A 15,009-nucleotide genomic window follows, 5' to 3' on the forward strand; every position below is an offset into this window, starting at 1 on the left:
TTTCCTGTGTGGCCTTTAGTAACCTGGGTTGATTCTGCTTCTCGTGCAAAGTGGAAATACCCTTATATAATGTGCTTTGTTTGAGGTAGAATATGTATAGTGGCGCATGCCGCACTATCTTTCTACTAAGCATAGCAAGACACATGGTTTTCCTAGCTTTTTTGCGGTTCCAAGCATATGTACAGGTGTAAACTGGTTGACTATCTTCATCATGCTCGTGGCTTAAGCTTCTACATCTTACATCATCCTTTCACTTTAGGTTTGCGATATCCTTGTTCATGGTGTTTTCGTCTCGTTACATCATTCTCTGGTCGTAATTTCTTCTATATGAGAGTCAGTCCGGGTTCTCGTGACATCACCATTCTTCTTCCCTTAAGAACTTTTTAGTTTCTTCAGGGACTGTTCTTAGACGATCTTCATTTCTTTTAATTTGTTGATAGGGTTTTCTTAATGGATACCTTACTGTCCATGGTTTTCTTGTTATTGGTACTTCCATAGGTGCTGTTCGTCTGATAGGTACTGGACAGAGCCCTACTGCGGCACTCTGCTGGTTTATTTGCTCATCATATGTCACATATTTCGGTGTGAATGTTCCTGGTATTTCAAAATGGACGGTTGGGGTGCGGGCTGCATTTGGGACCTCCTCTACACTATCCAATGAGATATTCATATTGCAAGGAACATGGGTGACATTCGATATAGAATTTGATGGATATGTCACCTATCAGACACAGGCTAACATGGGAGAGCGGGGCAGACCTGTAGGTGGCCTTTTGATTAGTGTTAAGTTCTTTTATAACCCCAGACTGATATTCCAGGACAACCCGGGGGGACACCTATTTGCAATTCAGATATCTCCACCAGGGGAATGGGGGAGGGTTCAGGGACATCTTGATAGTAAATATATATGACACCCCTGGTGAGTTATTCACTGAGGCCATATGCGATCAACTGGACTCATTGCTGACTACCTGCTGTATGGGTAAAGACCCTGCTCCTCTGTTACAATGTGGTGATCTAAACACCAAATGTGTTGACCTTGAAGGGTGTGGGGATTGTGCATGTGTCATTGATATTTGTAAGATGCCTCTAATTAAGAGTAACAACAAAGTGAAAGTATGGTTGGACATTTGTAAAGATTGGAAACTGGCAATCCTAAATGGCCATACAGCTGGAGACCTATGATGCATGACATGGGCAGGAGGGGCCAAGTGAACAGTGTTGGACTACATGGTGGTGACCAAGTGCCTTCTAAGTTATGTCCTGCAACTGTGCATTCTATCAAACAACTCTAGCGACCATGCCACCTTAACCCTTAGTGTGGAGGGAGACCGAGGGGTAAGTGAGATTGGCCTCAAGACTGCATATTCTGTCTGGAAAAGTTCTGATATCTTCGCCTGGCCTGGTGCCATGCGTAGGTGTGAGTCCTCACTTCTTCTTGCTTGGCTGGTCACGCGATTCGGACACCGTGAATTTGCTGCTATTCCATCAATTTGTGTATTTGATTCTCGTTTCACCAACCACCTGCCTTCGTCTTCTTATCTTGACCTTTCAGAAGCAGGGTATTCTGTTCTTAGTTTCAATTAAATGTAGCTACTCTTCATTTCTTCGATTTGTACGACCTTGGCTTTCTTGGCACAAGTTGCCTCTGCTGAGTTTCATTTCAGCTGTCTCTTCTCGATTTTGCTAAATATGAAGCTTTTTCCTGTGTGGCCTTTAGTAACCTGGGTTGATTCTGCTTCTCGTGCAAAGTGGAAATACCCTTATATAATGTGCTTTGTTTGAGGTAGAATATGTATAGTGGCGCATGCCGCACTATCTTTCTACTAAGCATAGCAAGACACATGGTTTTCCTAGCTTTTTTGCGGTTCCAAGCATATGTACAGGTGTAAACTGGTTGACTATCTTCATCATGCTCGTGGCTTAAGCTTCTACATCTTACATCATCCTTTCACTTTAGGTTTGCGATATCCTTGTTCATGGTGTTTTCGTCTCGTTACATCATTCTCTGGTCGTAATTTCTTCTATATGAGAGTCAGTCCGGGTTCTCGTGACATCACCATTCTTCTTCCCTTAAGAACTTTTTAGTTTCTTCAGGGACTGTTCTTAGACGATCTTCATTTCTTTTAATTTGTTGATAGGGTTTTCTTAATGGATACCTTACTGTCCATGGTTTTCTTGTTATTGGTACTTCCATAGGTGCTGTTCGTCTGATAGGTACTGGACAGAGCCCTACTGCGGCACTCTGCTGGTTTATTTGCTCATCATATGTCACATATTTCGGTGTGAATGTTCCTGGTATTTCAAAATGGACGGTTGGAGTGCGGGCTGCATTTGGGACCTCCTCTACACTATCCAATGAGATATTCATATTGCAAGGAACATGGGTGACATTCGATATAGAATTTGATGGATATGTCACCTATCAGACACAGGCTAACATGGGAGAGCGGGGCAGACCTGCAGGTGGCCTTTTGATTAGTGTTAAGTTCTTTTATAACCCCAGACTGATATTCCAGGACAACCCGGGGGGACACCTATTTGCAATTCAGATATCTCCACCAGGGGAATGGGGGAGGGTTCAGGGACATCTTGATAGTAAATATATATGACAACCCTGGTGAGTTATTCACTGAGGCCATATGCGATCAACTGGACTCATTGCTGACTACCTGCTGTATGGGTAAAGACCCTGCTCCTCTGTTACAATGTGGTGATCTAAACACCAAATGTGTTGACCTTGAAGGGTGTGGGGATTGTGCATGTGTCATTGATATTTGTAAGATGCCTCTAATTAAGAGTAACAACAAAGTGAAAGTATGGTTGGACATTTGTAAAGATTGGAAACTGGCAATCCTAAATGGCCATACAGCTGGAGACCTATGATGCATTACATGGGCAGGAGGGGCCAAGCGAACAGTGTTGGACTACATGGTGGTGACCAAGTGCCTTCTAAGTTATGTCCTGCAACTGTGCATTCTATCAAACAACTCTAGCGACCATGCCACCTTAACCCTTAGTGTGGAGGGAGACCGAGGGGTAAGTGAGATGGGCGCTTGTAGGGAGGTGGTACCAAATCATGCTGGAAATAGAATTCGGTGGACACCTCATAACATCGATAAGATGGACGCCCTGTCTTTCCCAGTGAGCTTAGATATTAGACAGCTGTTGTGGGGTAAACAGCCTGAGGAGATAGAGGTCTGGGTACTTCAACTGACACAAACACTTTTCCAGGCTAGTCCAGCCCCTGGGATAAGATGGAAAGGCGGGGTGCCACAGTCTTTGATGCTAATATCCGAGACCAGAAAGGAGGTATACGTAGGGCCATTACAGCCCTTTTATCAACAGCAGTTACTGCAGTAGATCTTGGGCTGTTACAGGCCAAGAAAAAAGATATAAAACAAAAGTTTCGGTCCTGGCTACGCCTCTATAGCCAGTTACCCCTAAGAGGCCAATGGCAAAAGTTCATAGAAACTCTCTGTAGTAGATATAGCAGTAGAATCTGGCACTTCTTTGCCCAAGCTAGGGGAAGCAGAAATTGACGATATAGAACCGGATTTATGGGGGAGCTTGGGCGGAATTTATTGCCTATAAATTCTTTAAGGAAAATGCAATTACTATGTGCATGCCCATGGAGGTAAAGAGCTGACCACTTCCCCTTAGCCATAAAATTGTGAAGCAGATAATTATGCTCTGGGACCTAATGGCTTAGCAAATACCGTATTAAAAAGGGACCAGAACAACTGGGCTCAGGTTTTACTTACCTTATATTCTCGAATTTGCAGAACCCAACAGGTGCCTCCTCATGGAGGAAGTTGTACTGATCCGGTACACAAAAAGCGGGTCAGGGGGAATGTTGCCGATTATCGTCTGCTGTCAATGCTAGATGTCACAAGTAAAATCTTTACTACTCTCGTGCTTAGGGAACTGGAAGTTTGGATCTCGGGCAACAGGATCTTAAACTCTGCACAGACTGGCTTCAGACCAGGGTCGAGCACGACCCAAAACATCCGGGTGCTCCACCAACTAATTAATAACACCGTCAGTAACAAGGTAGCCACTCTGTAGATAGCTTTCATAGATTTCTGTATTGCTTTCGACCAAGTGGTACGGGACATATTGTGGTCAAAACTTAGAGTTATGAATTACCCCACCTGAATAATGTATATATTAATTGCCCTTCACAGTAACACATCTACCAAGGCGAGACTCAATGACAATGGAGAAGTGTCATCAACAATTCACATAACTATAGGGGTAAAGCAGGGTTGTGTTGCTGCGCCCATGCTTCATAACCTCTTTATTGCTGACCTTCTCCCTAGTATGTTGTTAAAGTCTAATTGCCCCCCTGAATTGGGTGATAAACCTATTGTCGGCATGCTCTATGCTGATGATCTAATTCTATTTGATTGCACCATATCTTGCATTAAGAGCATGCTAAATGAGCTGTTGGTCTATGCAACTCAGTTGGACTTAACTATCAATCTCGATAAAACAAAGATAGTAGCTATCACTAGAAATAGCCCTAGTCACTCTGGCATCGCCACTGATCTTGGTACGATCACTGTGGTGGATTCCTACCCGTATTTGGGATTGGATTTCAAAGCTCTGTCCAACTATGATGCCATAATCAAACATAACAAATTGCATGCCAACTGCTTACCTTACAGGCTTGTACATTTGCTAAGGGTAACTCAACCTTTAGAATGGCAGGTATTCTAAAACTATACCAACAGTGTTTTGTCCCTTTCATTCTTTACGGCCTGGAGGCATTGGCCATGCAAGACCTAAAATGGTTGAATGTTGTGGAGGGCAATTTTTGACGCAGTGCCTTGGGATTAGGTCCTTCCTGCTCAGTGCAGTTCCTGTGCCTAGAGTTGGGCCTCATCTCTTTGAGAGGAATGGCACTGTGTGCGCGAGGTATATTTTTCCTGAAAGCCTGCTCTGCTCCTTCATGCAAATATTTGCAACTGGCTACGGACAACTATGACGTACAGAAGCACCCCTGGGGGCTTAACTTTAAACAACTTAATGACTTTCTCTTTGAGGAGATTAATTGGTTGTAAGAGGATTCAATTCAACACTACAGCTAAGTCAATGCCTAGTTTGGGATACTGAATGGAAACCCTTATTGATATATCTTTATGCCCAGTTCATGAGTTCTGGATGACTACCCCTATATAACACCCCTCTCTTAGAATCCCCCTGACCCCGCTGAGCCAAGAAGTAGTTCTGTTTTGCAAGTTTAAAAAGTTTATTTGAGAAATAAAACAAAATATAGATGCCACGCTTTTATAATAAATTAATAATCAATATCGCCCTTATAAATATAATGTTAATCAACAATGGGTAATCTGACACTAGCACACTTCTTTATAATCAATGAGGAGTTGGTGTAGGATGGATAAGGCAGTGAAAATACTTTTATGGTTTCAAAGGGATGCAATGTTGAATGAAAATGCAGTACAGAAACTAACTAATATTGTTTCACAAGATATCATTGGTTCGCTTTTCCCCTGGTGGCAATTCACCCCCCCCCCTATATGCAATGCAAGGAGATGGATGTAACACACACAGTTCTCAGGAATGCAATCAAATACAATACGAAATTCAATTCCCACCCCAGCAATCTTAGAGAAAACAGGTATGAGTTTTAAAACACAGGCCCAAGTGCTTTGAATGTGGTGTCAATGAAGTGAGAAATAGGCTGAAAATGCTTTTAATTCCCTTGAGGAGGTTCAGGATGAGTGAGAGATACTTGGGATGAGCTCAGGCTCACTTTAGCAATGATTCAGGGATGGTTATTAAGAGGCGAACACATGTTTAGCAAAGGAAAGCAAAAAGCTGCTATCTTTTTACAGGTAAAGAAATCAGGCCAAATCGCAAATCGCGGCAAAATTTGCGAGTGCGTGAATCGTGATTACGGCAAATGTATAAGGAGTAGCAAGTCGGTTCTAGGTTCGCTGAGATTCTAAGCATTCAGAGGAAAGTTAAACCAAGTTCCTAGGACAAACGGTTCCAGAGATATGAACGATTTTGTAAAGGTCGTTTTTCGGATTTACAGTTACTCAAATTGACAGGTGACAGCTTTGAAAAGTACAGGTGACACGATTTCTAGGAGACAGTTCTAATCAGATTAAAATAGTTGGATTAAATTATTTTAACTAAGAACTTATTTCTGTCACAATCGATCTAAGTACTCACTCCTAGCTTTGAAAGGACTGGACCTCGCCATGGATCTGTCAGGATTGGCTGCGGTTCCCTCGCCACGGACGGTCTCTGCGCGCAGCGCCTGGGTCAGCTCCGCTCTGCTGGGTCTGTCAGGCACCGGTTCTGCTCACAGCGTCTGGGTCAGCTCCCCGGATACAGCGGCCTGTGGTTCTCTGGATCTCTGGTCTGCTTTCTGGGTGTCTGTGCTTTCTCTGGGTACAGCACTGCTTCTGGATCTTTCTGGCGCAGGGTTTCAGGCCAGAATCAACAGCTCAGCCCGGCTGTGAATAGTCTGCAAATGATTTTGAGGCCTGCTGAAGAGAACTCAGCTTGTGGGTTAGGCCTGTTCTTTACAAATTCTGAAGTAAAGTCTTGCAGGGTAATTCATAGAATTTCGCAGAAAAGTGTCGCAAGCGGCTGGCGCAGAGTGTCCGTGTGCGATTGTCTGCGCCAGGCACGTGCGCCAAAACCGATTTCCGCGCACAGCGTATTCATGGATTTTAGGCTCCCAAACCAGCCGTGGCGCAGAGTATCGCAGCGACCCTGCAGCAGCGCCAGTAACGCCCCCAAGAACGCCCTCGCGCAAGGAAAAGCCATCAAAATCGCTAAATCATTGCAAAGGGCTGCGCTAACCCTGGACCAGTTTATAGGGCTGCCAAACAAGAAACGCAAAGCGGGTAACGTTCATATCAGGGGTACGCGGGAAGTTTCACATGCGATTAGCCAGGGTAAGTGGATTACAGGGGTACGCGGGAAGTTTTACACGCGATTAGCCAGGGTACGTGTATTACAGGGGTACGCGTGAAGTTTTACACGCGATTAGGCAGGGTACGTGTATTACAGGGGTACGCGTGAAGTTCTACACGCGATTAGCCAGGGTACGTGTATTACAGGGGTACGCGGGAATTATCACACACGATTTGGTTGGGTATGACAGGGGTACGTGTGAAGTTTTACACGCGATTAGCCAGGGTACATGTATTACAGGGGTACGCGGGAATTATCACACGCGATTTGGCTGGGTACGTGTATTACAGGGGTGCGCGGGAAGTTACACACGCAATTTGGCTGGGTACGTGTATTACATGGGTGCGCGGGAAGTTACACACGCGATTAGGCTGGGTGGGTCCTCACAGGTGTTCCCTGTACACCCTCCACGGCCCCTGCAGGCAGCCCACAAAACAGGGGACTACCCTGCACACCTGCTCATGTCTCCCACCCCCCGCCCCCCCAGCAGTGTGGGGCACCCTCCACCAGGCCCCCACTCATGTCCCCTATAACCCCCACCCCCAGGACTGTGGGGCAGCCTCCACCAGGCCTCCACTCATGTCTCCCACCACCCCCACCCCCCAGCCACCAGGGGCAGCCTCCACCAGGCCCCCACTCATGTCTCCTACCACCCCGACCCCCAGCAGTGCAGGGGCAGCACCACCAGGCCCCCACTCATGTCTCCCACCACCCCACCTCCCAGCCACCAGGGGCAGCCTCCACCAGGCCCCCACTCATGTCTCCCACCACCCCCACCCCCCAGCCACCAGGGGCAGCCTCCACCAGGCCCCCACTCATGTCTCCCACCACCCCCACCCCCTAGCAGTGCAGGGGCAGCCTCCACCAGGCCCCCACTCATGTCCCCCATCACCCCCACCCCCCAGCATTGCAGGGCACCCTCCACCAGGCCCCCACTCATGTCTCCCACCACCCCCACCCCCCAGCAGTGCAGGGGCACCCTCCACCAGGCCCCCACTCATGTCCAACTCATGTCTCTCACCATCCCCACCCCCAGCAGTGCAGGGGCAGCCTCCACCAGGCCCCCACTCATGTCTCCCACCACCCCCACACCCCAGCAGTGCAGGGGCAGCCTCCACCAGGCCCCAACTCATGTCCCCCTGCACCCCCACCCCCAGCAGTGCAGGGGCAGCCTCCACCAGGCCCCCACTCATGTCTCCCACCACCCCCCAGCCACCAGGGGCAGCCTCCACCAGGCCCCCACTCATGTCTCCCACCACCCCCCCAGCAGTGCAGGGGCACCCTCCACCAGGCCCCCACTCATGTCTCCCACCACCCCCACCCCCCAGCCACCAGGGGCAGCCTCCACCAGGCCCCCACTCATGTCCCCTATCACCACCGACCCCCAGCAGTGCAGGGGCAGCCTCCACCAGGCCCCCACTCATGTCTCCCACCACCCCCACCCCCCAGCCACCAGGGGCAGCCTCCACCAGGCCCCCACTCATGTCCGCTATCACCCCACCCCCTAGCAGTGCAGGGGCAGCACCACCAGGCCCCCACTCATGTCCCCCATCACCCCCACCCCCCAGCAGTGCAGGGGCAGCCTCCACCAGGCCCCCACTCATGTCCCCCTGCACCCCCACCCCTAGCAGTTCAGGGGGAGCCTCCACCAGGCCCCAACTCATGTCCAACCCATGTCTCCCACCACCCCCAACCCCAGCAGTGCAGGGGCAGCCTCCAACAGGCCCCCACTCATGTCTCCCACCACCCCCACCCCCCAGCAGTGCAGGGGCAGCCTCCACCAGGCCCCCACACATGTCCCCCTGCACCCACACCCCCAGCAGTGCAGGGGCAGCCTCCATCGGGCCCCCACTCATGTCTCCCACCACCCCTACCCCCAGCAGTGCAGGGGCAGCCTCCACCAGGCCCCCACTCATGTCTCCCACCACCCCCACCCCCCAGCCACCAGGGGCAGCCTCCACCAGTCCCCCACTCATGTCTCCAACCACCCCCACCCCCCAGCAGTGCAGGGGCACCCTCCACCAGGCCCCCACTCATGTCTCCCACCACCCCCACCCCCCAGCCACCAGGGGCAGCCTCCACCAGGCCCCCACTCATGTCCCCTATCACCCCCACCCCCCAGCAGTACAGGGGCAGCCTCCACCAGGCCCCCACTCATGTCTCCCACCACCCCCACCCCCCAGCCACCAGGGGCAGCCTCCACCAGGCCCCCACTCATGTCCCCTATCACCCCCCCCAGCAGTGCAGGGGCAGCCTCCACCAGACCCCCACTCATGTCTCCCACCACCCCCACCCCCCAGCCACCAGGAGCAGCCTCCACCAGGCCCCCACTCATGTCTCCCACCACCCCCATCCCCCCAGCAGTGCAGGGGCAGCCTCCACCAGGCCCCCACTCATGTCCCCCTGCACCCCCACCCCCAGCAGTGCAGGGGCAGCCTCCACCAGGCCCCCACTCATGTCTCCCACCACCCCCACCCCCAGCAGTGCAGGGGCAGCCTCCACCAGGCCCCCACTCATGTCTCCCACCACCCCCAGCCACCAGGGGCAGCCTCCACCAGGCCCCCACTCATGTCCCCTATCACCCCCACCCCCTAGCAGTGCACGGGCAGCACCACCAGGCCCCCACTCATGTCTCCCACCACCCCCACCCCCAGCCACCAGGGGCAGCCTCCACCAGGCCCCCACTCATGCCTCCTACCACCCCCACCCCCCAGCCACCAGGGGCAGCCTCCACCAGGCCCCCACTCATGTCTCCCACCACCCCCACCCACTAGCAGTGCAGGGGCAGCCTCCACCAGGCCCCCACTATTGTCCCCCATCACCCCCACCCCCCAGCATTGCAGGGCACCCTCCAAAAGGCCCCCACACATGTCCCCTATCACCCCCACCCCCTAGAAGTGCAGGGGCAGCACCACCAGGCCCCCACTCATGTCTCCCACCACCCCCACCCCCCAGCCACCAGGGGCAGCCTCCACCAGGCCCCCACTCATGTCTCCCACCACCCCTACCCCCAGCAGTGCAGGGGCAGCCTCCACCAGGCCCCCACTCATGTCTCCCACCACCCCCACCCCCCAGCCACCAGGGGCAGCCTCCACCAGGCCCCCACTCATGTCCGCTATCACCCCACCCCCTAGCAGTGCAGGGGCAGCACCACCAGGCCCCCACTCATGTCCCCCATCACCCCCACCCCTAGCAGTGCAGGGGCAGCCTCCACCAGGCCCCAACTCATGTCCAACTCATGTCTCCCACCACCCCCACCCCCAGCAGTGCAGGGGCAGCCTCCACCAGGCCCCCACCCATGTGTCCCACCACCCCCACCCCCCAGCAGTGCAGGGGCAGCCTCCACCAGGCCCCCACACATGTCCCCCTGCACCCCCACCCCCAGCAGTGCAGGGGCAGCCTCCATCAGGCCCCCACTCATGTCTCCCACCACCCCTACCCCCCCCCAGCAGTGCAGGGGCAGCCTCCACCAGGCCCCCACTCATGTCTCCCACCACCCCCACCCCCCAGCCACCAGGGGCAGCCTCCACCAGGCCCCCACTCATGTCCCCTATCACCCCCACCCCCCAGCAGTACAGGGGCAGCCTCCACCAGGCCCCCACTCATGTCTCCCACCACCCCCACCCCCCAGCCACCAGGGGCAGCCTCCACCAGGCCCCCACTCATGTCCCCCACCACTCCCACCCCCCAGCAGTGCAGGGGCAGCCTCCACCAGGCCCCCACTCATGTCCCCCTGCACCACCACCCCCAGCCTTGCAGGGGCAGCCTCCACCAGGCCCCCACTCATGTCTTCCACCACCCCCACCCCCAGCAGTACAGGGACAGGCTCCACCAGGCCCCCACTCATGTCTCCCACCACCCCCAGCCACCAGGGGCAGCCTCCACCAGGCCCCCACTCATGTCCCCTATCACCCCCACCCCCTAGCAGTGCACGGGCAGCACCACCAGGCCCCCACTCATGTCTCCCACCACCCCCACCCCCCAGCCACCAGGGGCAGCCTCCACCAGGCCCCCACTCATGTCTCCTACCACCCCCACCCCCCAGCCACCAGGGGCAGCCTCCACCAGGCCCCCACTCATGTCTCCCACCACCCCCACCCACTAGCAGTGCAGGGGCAGCCTCCACCAGGCCCCCACTATTGTCCCCCATCACCCCCACCCCCCAGCATTGCAGGGCACCCTCCAAAAGGCCCCCACACATGTCCCCTATCACCCCCACCCCCTAGAAGTGCAGGGGCAGCACCACCAGGCCCCCACTCATGTCTCCCACCACCCCCACCCCCCAGCCACCAGGGGCAGCCTCCACCAGGCCCCCACTCATGTCTCCCACCACCCCTACCCCCAGCAGTGCAGGGGCAGCCTCCACCAGGCCCCCACTCATGTCTCCCACCACCCCCACCCCCCAGCCACCAGGGGCAGCCTCCACCAGGCCCCCACTCATGTCCGCTATCACCCCACCCCCTAGCAGTGCAGGGGCAGCACCACCAGGCCCCCACTCATGTCCCCCATCACCCCCACCCCTAGCAGTGCAGGGGCAGCCTCCACCAGGCCCCAACTCATGTCCAACTCATGTCTCCCACCACCCCCACCCCCAGCAGTGCAGGGGCAGCCTCCACCAGGCCCCCACCCATGTCTCCCACCACCCCCACCCCCCAGCAGTGCAGGGGCAGCCTCCACCAGGCCCCCACACATGTCCCCCTGCACCCCCACCCCCAGCAGTGCAGGGGCAGCCTCCATCAGGCCCCCACTCATGTCTCCCACCACCCCTACCCCCCCAGCAGTGCAGGGGCAGCCTCCACCAGGCCCCCACTCATGTCTCCCACAACCCCCACCCCCCAGCCACCAGGGGCAGCCTCCACCAGGCCCCCACTCATGTCCCCTATCACTCCCACCCCCCAGCAGTACAGGGGCAGCCTCCACCAGGCCCCCACTCATGTCTCCCACCACCCCCACCCCCCAGCCACCAGGGGCAGCCTCCACCAGGCCCCCACTCATGTCCCCCACCACCCCCACCCCCCAGCAGTGCAGGGGCAGCCTCCACCAGGCCCCCACTCATGTCCCCCTGCACCACCACCCCCAGCCTTGCAGGGGCAGACTCCACCAGGCCCCCACTCATGTCTTCCACCACCCCCACCCCCAGCAGTACAGGGACAGGCTCCACCAGGCCCCCACTCATGTCTCCCACCACCCCCACCCCCCAGCCACCAGGGGCAGCCTCCACCAGGCCCCCACTCATGTATCCCACCACCCCCACCCCCCAGCAGTGCAGGGGCACCCTCCACCAGGCCCCCACTCATGTCCAACTCATGTCTCCCACCACCCCCACCCCCCAGCAGTGCAGGGGCAGCCTCCACCAGGCCCCCACGCATGTCTCCCACACCCCCACCCCCCAGCAGTGCAGGGGCAGCCTCCACCAGGCCCCCACTCATGTCTCCCACCACCCCCACCCCCCGGCAGTGCAGGGTCACCCTCCACCAGGCCCCCACTCATGTCCAACTCATGTCTCCCACCACCCCCACCCCCCAGCAGTGCAGGGGCACCCTCCACCAGGCCCCCACTCATGTCTCCCACCACCCCACCCCCCAGCAGTGCAGGGGCACCCTCCACCAGGCCCCCACTCATGTCTCCCACCACCCTCACCCCCCAGCAGTGCAGGGGCAGCCTCCACCAGGCCCCCACTCATGTCTACCCAGCAGGGCAGGGGCAGCCTCCACCAGGCCCCAACTCATGTCCAACTCATGTCTCCCACCACCCCCACCCCCCAGCAGTGCAGGGGCACCCTCCACCAGGCCCCCACTCATGTCCCCCTGCACCGCCACCCCCAGCAGTGCAGGGGCAGCCTCCACCAGGCCCCAATCATGTCCCCCTGCACCCCCACCCCCAGCAGTGCAGGGGCAGCCTCCACCAGGCCCCCACTCATGTCCCCCATCACCCCCACGCCCCAGCAGTGCAGGGGCAGCCTCCACCAGGCCCCCACTCATGTCACCCTGCCCACAGGCCCTGACAATCCTCAAGCATGGGCCTCATGGCCAGCCACCACAGCCCAAAGACACAACCAAGTATTACATGCGCCCATGATACTACTCCAATGGAAACAATGTAAATGAACACATGTGTCTCACACACACACAATGGTTGCAAGTGAACCTGAAAACGAATATCATGACATGCATGAAAACAATGAGATGAAACCACACATTGAAGAATGAAAAAATCAAAATAATGTATTAAAAACAACAGTAATGGCAATCAAAATTAAACAATATACACAAGTATAAAATAAAGCAAATTAAGCTGGCTGTCCCTTTTCAAATTAAAATCAATAAATTATAATCCAAAAAAATGTCTTCCAAAGTTCAAGTCCATAAAAAGGAAATGAAGGGAAAAAAGAAATAGAAAACCATTGCTCCATGGAAAAAAATATTCATAGTAAAAAAAATATCCAAATGCAAAGTCCACCTATGTACAAAGTATTCAGGGTCCATCATCCCAACAGAAGAAATGAAACCTACAAAAAAACCTATCTAAAATGGAACTATATACAAAAGGTGGAGCAGTGTCCGTCGACTCCAAATAAAAATAAACAATAAAGGAAACCTATCACTAAATAACTATATACAATGGCGGCGGGCCAGTCCAGCGGCTCACTCAGTGGTGTTCCGGGCCAGGGCATCATCGAACTCCTCGTCTATGTCCCGGAGGCGGTCCTGTTCCATGGCCCCGAGGGTCCGCAGGGACGCCGACATGTTCACCTCCAACTCCCTGCGGATTGCCTCGAGGCACTCGGCCCGCCTCAGGGCCCTCCGCATGAAGTTCTCCGCCCTGACCATCGTGAGCCGCACCTCTTCCGCCCGCCGCCGCTCCGCATCTATGGCGTGGCCCAACCGCTGCCACACGGAAGACACTGCCCGTCCAGGGTCCTCCTGCCCTCCGGCCGATGCCTGCCCCTCCGATGTTGAAGGCCCCGAGCTATCGTGGCTCCCACCTACAGCCTCCTGCTGCTGCAGCTGCTGCTGTCCATGTACCCTGTCCGATGGTGCCTGCACATCCTCCTCCAGCTGGGGTGCAGTCGTTGATGTGGCCACCCCTGCTGGATGTCCGACTCCCGACTGTGGCAGGGATCTGTTGTCCACCAGCCTGGCCGCACGGTCGGAGGCAGCTCCACAAGGCACCCAGGTGACACATGGGTGGGAAGATGGCATGGAGGACGACTGGGGCATAGGGGGTTCTGTGGAGAAGGGGGTTGGAACAAGGTCCAGGAAACGGAGGAATCCAGCCCTGGTGAGCTGTCCCAGTGGGTCAACGCGGTCAACGAGCCATGCGAGAAGACGTGCAGACTCATCATGAAAAGACTGCAGGTCAGCTCGGATGGCCCGTTGACGCAACACCACCCCACCCTGGACAGGCTCAACCTGGTGCAGGATAGCCACATCCGCAGGGAGAGGAAGGCCAGGTGTTGTAAGCCAATCCTGTCCCTGAAAACGGGTCTGGAGGTAGGCATCCCCGCTGGTGCAAGATGATGCAGTGACAGGAGCAGGGACAGGATTGCACACAGGCACCTCCGCAGCGGCCTGTGCTGTCTCCTGTCCCTGATCCTGCACTGCACCACTAGCACCAGTGGAATCCCCACCTCCAGACCCCGCCTCTGTCGCTTGCATGGCCTCCTCCTCCACCAAACCCCCCACCAAGCTGGATGACTCCGTGCCATCTTCCTACGTTGGGCCCTGTGGGGTCCCAGCTGCCCCTTCTGCTGCCGAGGAGTCCAACTCCAACCTCCGCCTCTTGGACCTCCCCTCGGCAGCTGCGGCCTGGGACACGGCACCATACTCCTCACTCCCCGACGAGATCACAACCTGGGAGGGGATCCGGGCCTTGCGTCTCCGGCTGGTGGTGTGGCTCCTGCCGCTGTGCTCCACAGCACCTTCTCCGCCCTCTTCATCAGTTGACGCTGCAGACAGGGAGAAAGAAAACACAGGCATCAGGGCATTGTAAAATAGACTCATACATACATGACAGTTATACAGGAGTGGCATTGGTAAACCTCAGACATGG

This window comes from Ambystoma mexicanum, chromosome 8 (genome assembly GCF_040938575.1).
Source record: "Ambystoma mexicanum isolate Mex_15411 chromosome 8, UKY_AmexF1_1, whole genome shotgun sequence".
Lineage (NCBI taxonomy): Eukaryota > Metazoa > Chordata > Amphibia > Caudata > Ambystomatidae > Ambystoma > Ambystoma mexicanum.